The sequence below is a fragment of the Bos taurus genome, chromosome 5 (genome assembly GCF_002263795.3).
Source record: "Bos taurus isolate L1 Dominette 01449 registration number 42190680 breed Hereford chromosome 5, ARS-UCD2.0, whole genome shotgun sequence".
In the NCBI taxonomy this organism is placed as follows: domain Eukaryota; kingdom Metazoa; phylum Chordata; class Mammalia; order Artiodactyla; family Bovidae; genus Bos; species Bos taurus.
In genome coordinates this window covers 20,390,154-20,402,857 of record NC_037332.1, presented here as the reverse complement: position 1 = coordinate 20,402,857, position 12,704 = coordinate 20,390,154, and positions in this window count along the sequence as shown.

Sequence of the window (12,704 nt, the reverse complement as noted above, 5' to 3'; positions counted from 1 at the left end):
TTTGCATGCCTTCACCAGTAGTTTTTTTTTTTTTCTCAACTTACCTAATTCTTCTTCTTTCTCACTCGTAACTGATTGCTCATAGCCCAGAAAAACTGGCTTGAAGGTGCAGAAAGAAACCCACCTGGAGATCATAATTTCCTTAGCTTAATGAAACTTGCAGCATTTTATGGAAAACCAGTTGTGTGTAGTTAATATTACCTGAAGCTTTAATGACATTCATGCTTAGATATGTATACAAGGGACAAGGTCGCAGGCATCCTGTTTGTGTGTGTATCTGTGTGCACTTCTTTTGCCTATCCAGCAGGTAGTCCTTATATTCCTTCCCCCACATCTCCAGCTTTATTCAGGTATTTACTCTTTTTGAATTGGTCATCAACCCTGGAGAATGATTACTTCATTCACAAGCAAAGTATGTCTTATTAGTCTAAAGGCAATCTCATTTCCCTTGCTAGCTCTTGATTCACAAAAGAACATGGTATCCAATTTCCATCAATGGGATCTGAGGAAAAATTTACGGAGGAAAAATTTGCTGGGTTAATAAAAAATTTTCTTCACTGCTAGGGGTGATGTACAACCAGTGATGGAGTCCTCTTTTTCTGGGCATTATCATGGAAGGAACTGATGTAGCCATCTTGCTACTAGCCTAAAGAAGGAAGGTATCAGATGTGAGAGAGGGAAGAAAACGGTTTTACATCATCATTAAATTTCTTATTTAAACAACCTATACCTTAAATTGCCTCTGAATTTCTGATATGTGAGATAACACATTTCCCCATTGTTTAAGCAAATTTCAGTGAAGTTTTCATTTCCTGAAGCAGAGATTGTTCTAAGTGGGATGGGATAATTATTATTTAGCTTAAAGTTAAAGAATTTTACTTAACATAAATTTCTCCATAAGAACTGGCCTTAAGCAAATTATTTCTTGATATGAAGAAATACTTTTACATTAATAGCATATATTTCTGTGAATGGTGATTTCAAGAAAAATATAGTGTAGGTCTGTATCTATTTCACTGAATTGATTCATCTGCCTATGTATCTGAAGTGTGGCAAAAAATAATTTAAATCAAAAAAACAGGTTCTTCAAATCCTGACTGTATTATTTGGAGAAGAGACAGCTATTTGCAAAGTTCTTTTGGAACAATATTTTGGTGACATATGAAGTTAAAACATGTGGATTAAATTTACCAAAGATTAGTTTTAGTTTTTAAACTAATGAAAATGATTAGAAAATATTGTTTTAATAAAAAAACAGATATCCCAAAACTATCTCTGAAGATATCCTGAATTTTTTTCTAATCTCAGTCAATTCCCTATTAAATTTTAGAAATTTAAGAAAGAGCTATAAATAGCTAAATTCAAGGTCACAAATGTGTATGAAAAAACTTGGCAAAGTCACACCAAAATATAGAGTGAGCCTTGGTAAAGAGCCATACTTCTCCTTATACTAAGAATTAAATGTAAGCAAATTTATCATCACCCTCTGACTCATAAATTTGGAATGCAGCTCTTTTGAGATGTTTGTGCAAAAAGAAAGACTAATTGTTTTCACTTTTAAATGTTAAGGTACGTTCCTTATTTCCCTTGGGACACATTGCAGCAGAACAATAGGTAAAGATAATACATTGTTCTCAGGATATCCTCTCAGTGTAGGCTGGCATTTTGCAGTTCATAGCCCATACGCAACAGTACAAACAAGATGAAATATAGCCATCCTCAGAACTGCCAAAAAGATGTTTTGTATTTTCAAGACCATAATTATTAAATGTTTCATTAAAACTTTCTTGCACTTCTTTCTTTTTTTTCAAGACATGTTTGAAATCACTCACTTTTAGCTTTCTCACTTAAAATTTAAACAAAACTTGACTTATTTGTGTGGTTACTTCAAATAGATTAGAATTTCACTCATCTACTTATTAAATCATTCGAGCTGAATTTTGTAAGCACTTAAAATGTGACAGGTACTTTAGTTATACAGAATGTATGATGTGGCTCAATATGGACACTATGCCTGCCCTCAATATAGTTTGTCTTTGAGAAAGACAGAAACTTAAAGAAGCTATCTCAAACTATGTCAAGGGCTATAATATGCAAAGTAAAAGTTCCAGTAGAATTACAGAGTAAGAACATCAAGCTAGTGTAAGGGTCAAGGAAGACTCCTCAGAGGAAATGATCTTTAAGCTGTGTTTTTCAGCTTTGAAGTTGGGAGACCAATGTAAACCAATTAGAGTAGAGTGAATTGCAATAAAATGCACTAATATTTTTTCAAGAAATATTTTCAACTGTGTTTGTGTCTATGTGAGACAGAGATCTGGGTTGGATGTAAAATGTATTATTTAATATGGGTGATGACCAAAAATGTGTTTGAAACCCACTAGCCCAAAGGATGAATGGAAATTAGCTAATTAAAAACGATAAGAAAGCTGTGGTACATATACACAACAGAATATTACTCAGCCATTAAAAAGAATACATTTGAATCAGTTCTAATGAGGTGGATGAAACTGGAGCCTATTATACAGAGTGAAGTAATTCAGAAAGAAAAACACCAATACAGTATACTAACACATATATATGGAATTTAGAAAGATGGTAATGATAACCCTGTAAGCGAGACAGCAAAAGAGACACAGATGTATAGAACAGTCTTTTGGACTCTGTGGGAGAGGGAGAGGGTGGATGATTTGGGAGAACGGCACTGAAACATGTATAATATCATATAAGATATGAATTGCCAGTCTAGGTTTGAGGCAGGATACAGGATGCTTGGGGCTGGTGCCCTGGGATGACTCAGAGGGATGGTACAGGGAGGGAGGTGGGAGGGGGGTTCAGGACAGGGAACACATGTACACCTGTGGCAGATTCATGCCAATGTATGGCAAAACCAATACAATATTGTAAAGTAATTAGCCTCCAATTAAAATAAACAAATTTATATTAAAAAAATTAAAATGAGGATTAAGAATTTTCCTGGCTGGATCAGGAGTTTTTCTGCAAAGATATATATGTGCAAATGCCCAGAGGCATAAAAGTCTGTGTAATTCTAGGAGTTGAGAGAAGTTCAGAAAAACTGGAAAAGTTGGGTGTGGAGAAAATGGAATTGGTTGTCTCCATAAACACCAGGGATGGAGCTTAAATCATGATAAAAAGTAGCTATCAAACTTTTTACAAGCCATGCCATGAAGTTCGCATATTATTTTGAGAGCAATAGTTAGTTGTCTAGGGGCTTTCCAGGTGATGCTAGTGGTAAAGAACCTGCCTGCCAATGCAGGAGATTCAAGAGAAGGTAGTTCCATCCCTGGGTTGGGAAGATTCCCTGAAGGGCAGCACGGCAACCTACTCCTGTATTCTTGCCTGGAGAATCCCATGGACAGAAGACCCTGTCGGGCTACAGTCTATTGCATCACAAAGGCAGACACAACTGAAGCAGCACAGCACACGTGATTAGTTAGTTGCCAAATAGTTTTAAGAAGGAGGATATGATCACGTTTGCATGTTACAGAATGGCTCTGATCATATTTTACAAATGGGAGAGACAGAAATCAATATTAAAGGCAGGAGGGTTGCAGTAATTCAGATGGCCCAGTCAAGCAGAGTGATTTGGAGGATATAAAGAAGTGGACAGATGTGAATCCCCAGTGGACATGGAGGACTAGTATTTGGCTGTGGGAAAGAAGGGAAATGGAGGCGCCTGGAATGCCGTCGAATTGCAGGCAGGAGCTGTTAGATGGAGAGTGCCAGTACTAATTGAGCCAGGGAAACAATGGAAAAGAAACAACAGATTTGGTGGATAAGGAGGACAAAATTTGTCAGTTTGGGATAAAGTCACATCTGCTCATTCTCAGCCATTCACAATAAAGAAATTTCAAAAAGTTTTCATTAAGGGTCAATTCCTGACAAAGACCAGAGAAGGCAATGGCACCCCACTCCAGTACTCTTGCCTGGAAAATCCCATGGACAGAGGAGCCTGGTGGGCTGCAGTCCATGGGGTCGCTAAGAGTTGGACACAACTGAATGACTTCACTTTCACTTTTCACTTTCATGCATTGGAGAAGGAAATGGCAACCCACTCCAGTGTTCTTGCCTGGAGAATCCCAGGGATGGGGGAGCCTGGTGGGCTGACGTCTATAGGGTCACACAGAGTCGGACACGACTGAAGTGACTTAGCAGTAGCAATAGCAGCATGACAAAGACAGATGCAGCTATGGAATATTTTCTAAGCAGAAAAGAAATTTTCCAGCTTCTATCCATTTCAACACAGGTTCTGCCACCCTGGTTTAATTACCATGATTCAACAATAATGTTGTCAGGTTTCAGTATACTAGTCTTTCAAACTTAAGATTCTATTTCATTTCCAAATGAAAATATATTTTTTCTATAGAAACATTTAAAGTTAGCAATCACTATCATAACAAGCGTGTGTGTGTTTAGTTGCTAAGTCGTATCCAACTCTTTGCGAGCCCATGGACAGTAGCGCCCGAGGCTCCTCTGTCCATGAGATTTCCCAGGCAAGAATACTAGAGTGAACTGAAATTTCTTTCTTCAGGGGATCTTCCCAACCCAGGGATCAAACCCACATCTCCATGTCTCCTGCATCGGCAGGCAGATTCTTTACCACTAAGCTGATAGTATGTGCTGATAAATTACCAGAAGATGAACCCAAGCAGGACATTTCATATCACAGTTTTTCTACATTGGAAATGTCTCCCTGAGAAAGTGAATGACCCAAGAACAGTATTCTTATGAGCCTCTTCTACTCTTCCTTAAGATAAAATTGGGATAAAAATAAAATTAAAACTGGATTAAGGTCTACATAATGCAAAGAAAAAAATTATTAGAAAAAGGACATAGAACGTAGCGGGCTGTGTGTGTGACATGGTACGTATCCTATGCCCTGCTTACATACTTGCCTGGACAGGCTGTGTACTATACGTGGAAACTGCACGTTCCTGTTCCAGAATCCGAGTTTTTGTTTTGAATTATTTCCTTCTCTGGAAAAGTAAGATTCTTGAAAATGAAAACTTCTGGTTTTCAATACTATAATCACTGCTATCATTTAATTTTTTTAGTCATTTTGAAAGGTCAGAGAATCCACTCTTCTATCACTCTGCTTCTCCAGCAATGGAGGCGCCTGAGTATGTGTGAGAGGAAACCTCAGAGATGACCTTGGTTTCACTCTGTCCATGAGCAAGGTCACAGTGGACACGACTTGTGGCAAATCTGATTGTCAGTGTTTACTAAGGACCTTAAAAATGCCACTGTCCTTATGCCCACTAATTTTATTCCCCAAAATTTGTCTCTCAAGTTTTTATAATTACAGTTTATTACAGCATCACTTACAATTTAAAGACTTGTTCAAAACAAAACAAAACAAATCAGAAAGGACTTCCCTGGCAGTCCACTGATTAAGACACTGTGCTTCCATGGCTCGGGGCACAGGTTCAATCCCTGTTCAGAGACCTAAGATCCCACATGCTATGCAGCACAGTCTACAAAAGAAACAGAAAAAAACCTAAATGTCTAAAAATAAGGACTATAGAAACCATTATTCCATTAAGTATTTATGTGTTTACAAAATAAATATTTTGTGACTTACAAATAAATATATTGATGTGAAAATACTTATATCATAAATCAAGCTAAAATAAGAAAGATATACCATTGTAAATAGTTTTCTGAAAAGATTCAGTGATAAATATACAATACAGACTTAAAGGAGTTTTACCACCACAATACAGTATTCATTTCTGAAAGATAGTTTCACAAATAAATTTATTTTTCTTTCTTCTGCAGTTTAAACACATTTTAAAGTGAAACAGATTGCTTATTAATGGGAAAGCTAAACTATTAATATTTTTTCATTCTTCAAATGCATATTTCATAGTATTAGCCAAAGTCTATCCATAAGACACTGAAACAAGTAATTTGTCTATGCCAAGACAAACCTGAAACTATTTAACCATAAGTTGGATTTTGCGAACTAAGATAACTTCAGCTTAGGTGTATCTCCATCTATTTGCCAGAATTTTAATTATTTATCAATATCAAGATGCCTGTCAGTATGGTTGTTGTTATTAGCTTATGTCTTATGCTACCATTTGGTAGGAGAACACTGTCTTTGCAATAGTAAAATTCATTTCAGTAATGTAATTGCAATTCATTTTATTTCTCTAAAAAGTCTGCGACATAGAACTAGATATTTATGAGATAGATTTTAAAATCTAGGTCCAAAGATGCACAATAATAAATACTTTCATATCTGGATCCAAGGGTTAGATATTTAAGTATGTGTGTTAGATAGCTGAGATAGAAAGGCGCAAAGCAGTGCAGAAAACAATTTATGCGTGCATTTTACATCTTGGATGTTACCTTTCTCCCACGGTAGAGAAGTATATAATCTCTCTCACTTGCTCGCTCTTTTTTTTGTTTGCATGAAACCCGCTTTGCAGCTCCCAAAGCTGCAATCCAATCAGAAACATAGAGTAATTCCCTGTTTCAATGCTTCTTCCTTTAGTCTGGTTCAGAATACAAATGCGGACAATATTGCTTTCCCAGAGGCAAGCCAGAAAAATCTTTTTCTTTCTATAATAGAGGCAGAGAATAAACATTTCAAGACTGAGATGCACTCATCTGTAAACAGAAATGACATGGCTGACATTTACTGAAAAAAAAAAATAAGCAGAGATTATCATTTCATAGCCTGCAGTAGAGTGAAACTAGCTGAAAAGCAAATACTTCTTTTAGCCCACCGTTTCCTCTGTTTGATAATGGGTGTTGATCTTTGTGTTGCAGCTCTTCTAATTGCTTTGCTTTTATTTTTAATGAACCTCCATTTCACTCACTCATCAGCCACATAAGGGTGAAAATGGATGGTGATACACAATCATTTACAGGTGCACTTTCATTAAAGATAAAAAGCCTCTGGGACTCCAGTCTTAGGAGGTAAATGGTTTCATTCTTTCTTCCAGCCTTTTTCAGCTGTATCTTTCAAGTTCTATAAACCTTCATAAAAAAGGAAAGAATCTACAATGTGCATAACATAAGGATCCCCTGAGTAATTATTATTTAACATGTATGAATTCTCCTAGGAACTGAGCATATTGATTGTGTCTGCGTCTTCATGCCCTGAAACTTGGGGAGGGTGGCACTGAAGGAGTAATGTAGAGTTCTGGGCATGTTATTAAGTATCTGAATTACCTGAGAACAAAAGTTATCTGTGATTAGGTACTTTCAGAAGGGAAAATAGAAACACTCTGTCCAGAGCTTGAAACCATAAAAATCACTGAGCCAGGAGATCAGAGAAACAACCTGGATGAGACCTTAGAGTGGGGAATAGAGCATAAGCTTTAGAGTCAAAGATTGGATTGAATGCTTGCTCAGTTTGGTGAGAGCTAATGGCACCCCACTCCAGTACTTTTGCCTGGAAAATCCTGTGGACGGAGGAGCCTGGTGGGCTGCACTCCATGGGGTCACTAGAGTCGGACACGACTGCGCGACTTTACTTTCACTTTTCACTTTCATGCATTGGAGAAGGAAATGGCAGCCCACTCCAGTGTTCTTGCCTGGAGAATCCCAGGGATGGGGGAGCCTGGTGGGCTGCCATCTATGGGGTCACACAGAGTCGGGCACGACTGAAGCAACTTAGCAGCAGCAGCAGCTTGACCTTAAGTAAACAATTCTGAGCCTCAGTTTCTTCACATAGAAAAGGGAGGCACCAGTACTGTTTGCTGAGCTCACCTCAAACAGTACCATAGCTAGGATTAACCAAGAGAATATAAATGAAAACCATAAGAATCTGTGGCTGTGTCCATGAGGATTTTGCATAAAGGGGACATTTCACATCAGTGAGGAAAGGGTGCCTTATTCAATTAATTTCACTGAGACACCTGTACATTTAAAGAGAAAAAAGAAAATTAGATCCCTAGCTCACACTTTTCAGAAAAATAAATTATAATTGTATTCAAAACTTAAATGTATGCATCTTAACCCACAACATACTAAATAAAATAAATGTTTATGAACTTCAAGTAAAAAAAATCTTAAATCAGATACAAAATGTGAAATCCTGCATGAAAAATATTTGTGATATATAACAAATATAACACATGCATATTCAGAAATATAGAAATATAAAGGATATATCTTTTGAAAATAATAAAACATCCCAATTGAAACTGGATAAATAGGCGAATGCATGTATAATGCATTAGATATAAAACTATGAAGTGGCAAAGAAGGTAAAGTCCACAGGGCCAGACATAAAATCAAAGTTTTTAAGACACACAAAGAATCAGGAAAATATGAACCATAATGAGGACAAAATTAGTGAACCAAAACTGATCTATAACTGACATAGATGGAAGAATTAAACACTGATATTAAAATAGTTCTTGTCATTGAGTTTTATGTCTTCAAAATGTGTCCACAAAATCCTTCAAAGTATGAAGAAGAGCACAAAAACAATATTAATTAAAAGTCAAAATACTGTCTTTTTAATTTTTCTTTTATTTCTTTATATCCCAAATATTTATTGGGCACTTATTCCTTATAAAGCTGTATGTTAGGTAGTGGTCATTCAGCAGCAAGCCCAGAAGACAGAGGGCTTATAGTTCAGACTAATCAAAAATAATGACAATGTATTTTGGGGTTTATGACATAGATAGCAGTAAAAAAAAAAGAGGGGAATTATGAAAGTATACTATTTTAAGATTCCTATACTTTACATGATATGATATAATATCACTTGCAGGTAGAATATGGTAAGTTAAAGACATGGAATCTTAACTACAATAGCAACAAAACAAGGATTTTTAACTAATAAACCAACACAGAACATAAAATGTATCATCAGTTCAGTTCAGTTGCTCAGTTGTGTCTGACTCTTTGTGACCCCATGAATTGCAGCACGCCAGGCCTTCCTGTCCATCACCAACTCCCAGAGTTCACTCAGACTCACATCCATCCAGTCGGTGATGCCATCCAGCCATCTCATCCTCTGTCATCCCCTTCTCCTCCCACCCCTAATCCCTCCCAGCATCAGGGTCTTTTCCAATGAGTCAACTCTTTGCATGAGGTGGCCAAAGTATTGGAGTTTCAGATTTAGCATCATTCCTTCCAAAGAACACCCAGGACTGATCTCCTTTAGAATGGACTGGTTGGATCTCCTTGCAGTCCAAGGGACTCTCAAGAGTCTTCTCCAACACCACAGTTCAAAAGCATCAATTCTTTGGTGCTCAGCTTTCCTTATAGTCTAACTCTCACATCCATACATGACCACTGGAAAAACCATAGCCTTGACTAGACGGACCTTTGTTGGCAAAGTAATGTCTCTGCTTTTGAATATGCTATCTAGGTTGGTCATAACTTTCTTTCCAAGGAGTAAGCGTCTTTTAATTTCATGGCTGCAATCATCATCTGCAGTGATTTTGGAACCCCAAAAAATAAATTCTGACACTGTTTCCACTGTTTCCCCATCTATTTCCCATCAAGTGATGGGACCAGATGCCATGATCTTAGTTTTCAGAATGTTGTACTTAATCCAAAAAGTGGTATAAAAAAATGAGAAAAAATCAACAATAAAGAGCAAATGAGAGAAACAGAAACAAACGGCAAGATAATAGACTGACACCTAATCATTTTCCTAATCATATCAAAGGTAAGTAGTTTGAACACCTCCATTATAAGGAAGAAATACGCATATTGGATATATACAAACAAGACTCCGTTATATGTTAAAGGAAACTGAGTTTAAATATAAAGACACAAATAGAAAAATAAAAGAACAAAAGTAAAAGAGTAGAAAACAATATGCTCAAACTCATCAAAAGAAAGCTTGAGAGGCTACATTACAACAACAAAGTAAGCCCCAGAGCAAAGACTATTACAATGGACAAATCATTTTATTTTGTAATGATAAGGGGTCAATTCATCAAGAGGAACCAACATTTATTGAGTAGTGAAGTTTTGATGATGGCCATTCTGAGTGCTGTGAGGTGATAATCCACAAACAATAAATGCTGGAGAAAGTGTGGAGAAAAAGGAAACTTCCTACCCCATTGGTGGGAATTTAAATTGATACAGCCGTTATGAAGAACAACATGAGTTTCCTTAAAAAACTAAAAATAAAACTACCAAATGATTCAGCAATCCCACTTCTGTGTATACACTGGGAGAAAACCATAATTCAAAAAGATACATGCACCTCAGTGTTCACTGCAGCACTGTTTACAATAGCCAGGAAATGGAAGCAACTTAAATGTCCACCAAGAGAGGAATGGATAAAGAAGATGTACATATATATACACAATGATATATTCAGTTCAGTTCAGTTCGGTCACTCAGTTGTGTCCGACTCTTTGCGACCGCATGAATCGCAGCACGCCAGGCCTCCCTGTCTATCACCAACTCCCAGAGTTCACTCAGACTCACGTCCATCGAGTCAGTGATGCCATCCAGCCATCTCATCTGCTCTGGTCCCCTTCTCCTCCTGCCCCCAATCCCTCCCAGCATCAGAGTCTTTTCCAATGAGTCAACTCTTTACATGAGGTGGCCAAAGTACTGGAGTTTACTTGCACATAAAAATGAATGAAACTGTGCAATTTATAGAAACGTGGATAGACATAGAGACTGACATACTGAGTGAAGTGAGTAAAAAAGATAAAAACAAATGCGTAATATTGCTTATATGTGGAATCTAGAAAAACAGTGTAAATGAATTTAATTGCAAGCAGAAATAGACACAAAGGTAGAGAACAAATGCATGGATACAGGGATGGTAAAGAGGGAGCGGGATGAATTAGGAGAATGGCTTGACATATACACACTTGTTAGTCATTCAGTCATGTCTCACTCTTTGCGACTTCATGAACTGCAGCACGCCAGGCTTCCCTTTCCTTCACCATCTCCCAGAGCTTGCTGAAACTCATGTCCATTGAGTCGGTGATGCCATCCAACCATCTCATCCTCTGTCATCCTCTTCTCCTCCTGCCTTCCATCTTTTCCCCCATCAGGGTCTTTTCTAACAAGTCAGCTCTTCACATTAGGTGGCCAAAGTATTGGAGCTTCAGCTTCAGCATCAGTCCTTTCAATGAATAGTCAGGGTTGATTTCCCTTAGGATTGACTAGTTTGATCTCCTTGCAGTCCAAGGAACTCTCAAGAGTCTTCTCCAGGACCACAGTTCAAATGCATCAATCCTTTGGTATTCAGCCTTCTTTATAGAACTCTCACATCCATACATGACTACTGGGAAAACCATAACATTGATTAGATGGACTTTTGTTGCCAAAGTGATATCTCTGCTTTTTAATGCATATCTAGGTTTGTCATGGAGAAGGCAATGGCAACCCACTCCAGTACTCTTGCCTGGAGAATCCCATGGAGGCAGGAGCCTGGTGGGCTGCAGTCCGTGGGGTTGCTAAGAGTCGGACACGACTGAGCAACTTCACTTTGACTTTTCACTTTTATGCATTGGAGAAGAAAATGGCAACCCACTCCAGTGTTCTTGCCTGGAGAATCCCAGGGACGGGGGAGCCTGGTGGGCTGCTGTCTATGGGGTCACACAGAGTCGGACACGACTGAAGCAACTTAGCAGCAGCAGCAGGTTTGTTTTTCTTTTCTTCCAAGGAGCAAGTGTCTTTTAATTTCATGGCTGCAGTCACCATCTGCAGTGATTTTGGAGCCCCCCAAAAATAGTCTCTCACTGTTTCCATTGTTTCCCTATCTATTTGCCATGAAGTGATGGGAGCAGATGCCATGATCTTCGTTTTCTGAATGCTGAGTTTTAAGCCAGCTTTTTCACTCTCCTTTTTCACTTTCATCAAGAGGCTTTTTAGTTCCTCTTCACTTTCTGCCATAAGGGTGGTGTCATCTGCATATCTGAGGTTATTGATATTTCTCCTGGCAATCTTGATTCCAGCTTGTGCTTCTTCCAGCCCAGTGTTTCTCATGATGTACTCTGCATAGAAGTTAAATAAGCACAGTGACAATATACAGCCTTGATGTACTCCTTTCTTGATTTGGAACCAGTCTGTTGTTCCATGTCCAGTTCTAACTGTTGCTTCTTGACCTTCATACAGATTTCTCAGGAGGCAGGTAAGGTGGTCTGGTATTCCCATCTCTTTAAGAATTTTCCACAGTTTGTTGTAATCCACACAGTCAGAGGCTTTATTTTATGAGAGCCTATAATGCTAAGGATATAATTCACAAGATCTTTGAAAACTTTTCAATTGTATAGTCATTCAATCAACATATTTTTTAATGGAGCACAGAGAAGATATTATCAATTACCCACCAATATCCTCTCAGAACTCACTTGCTAAAGGCTGCTACTGGGAATTTCTGTCCTGTCTAGTTTTTTTGGTTGTTGTTGTTTTTTATTTAATGTTTTTATTCTTGTTTTACCTGAGGATCATATAAGGCTTCACACAGTGCAACCTGACATACAATAGAGTTATCTTCTTGGAAGCAGTCCTCAATAAATGACAGTCAGAGATGATAAATAAACACCCTTATTTATAAATAAATAGATGAGTGCTTTGTGGTTTGAATGGAATGACTGAGGCATGTTCTGCAGTATCTTTCTTGCTGCACCACAGTACTGAATTCTCATACTGCAGATTGACAACTGCCTGGTGTCACGTTGTTTTTGACTTTCTTCTGTTCCCTGCCTCACTTATTTTGTGTCTGGGTGTGTATTTATGAT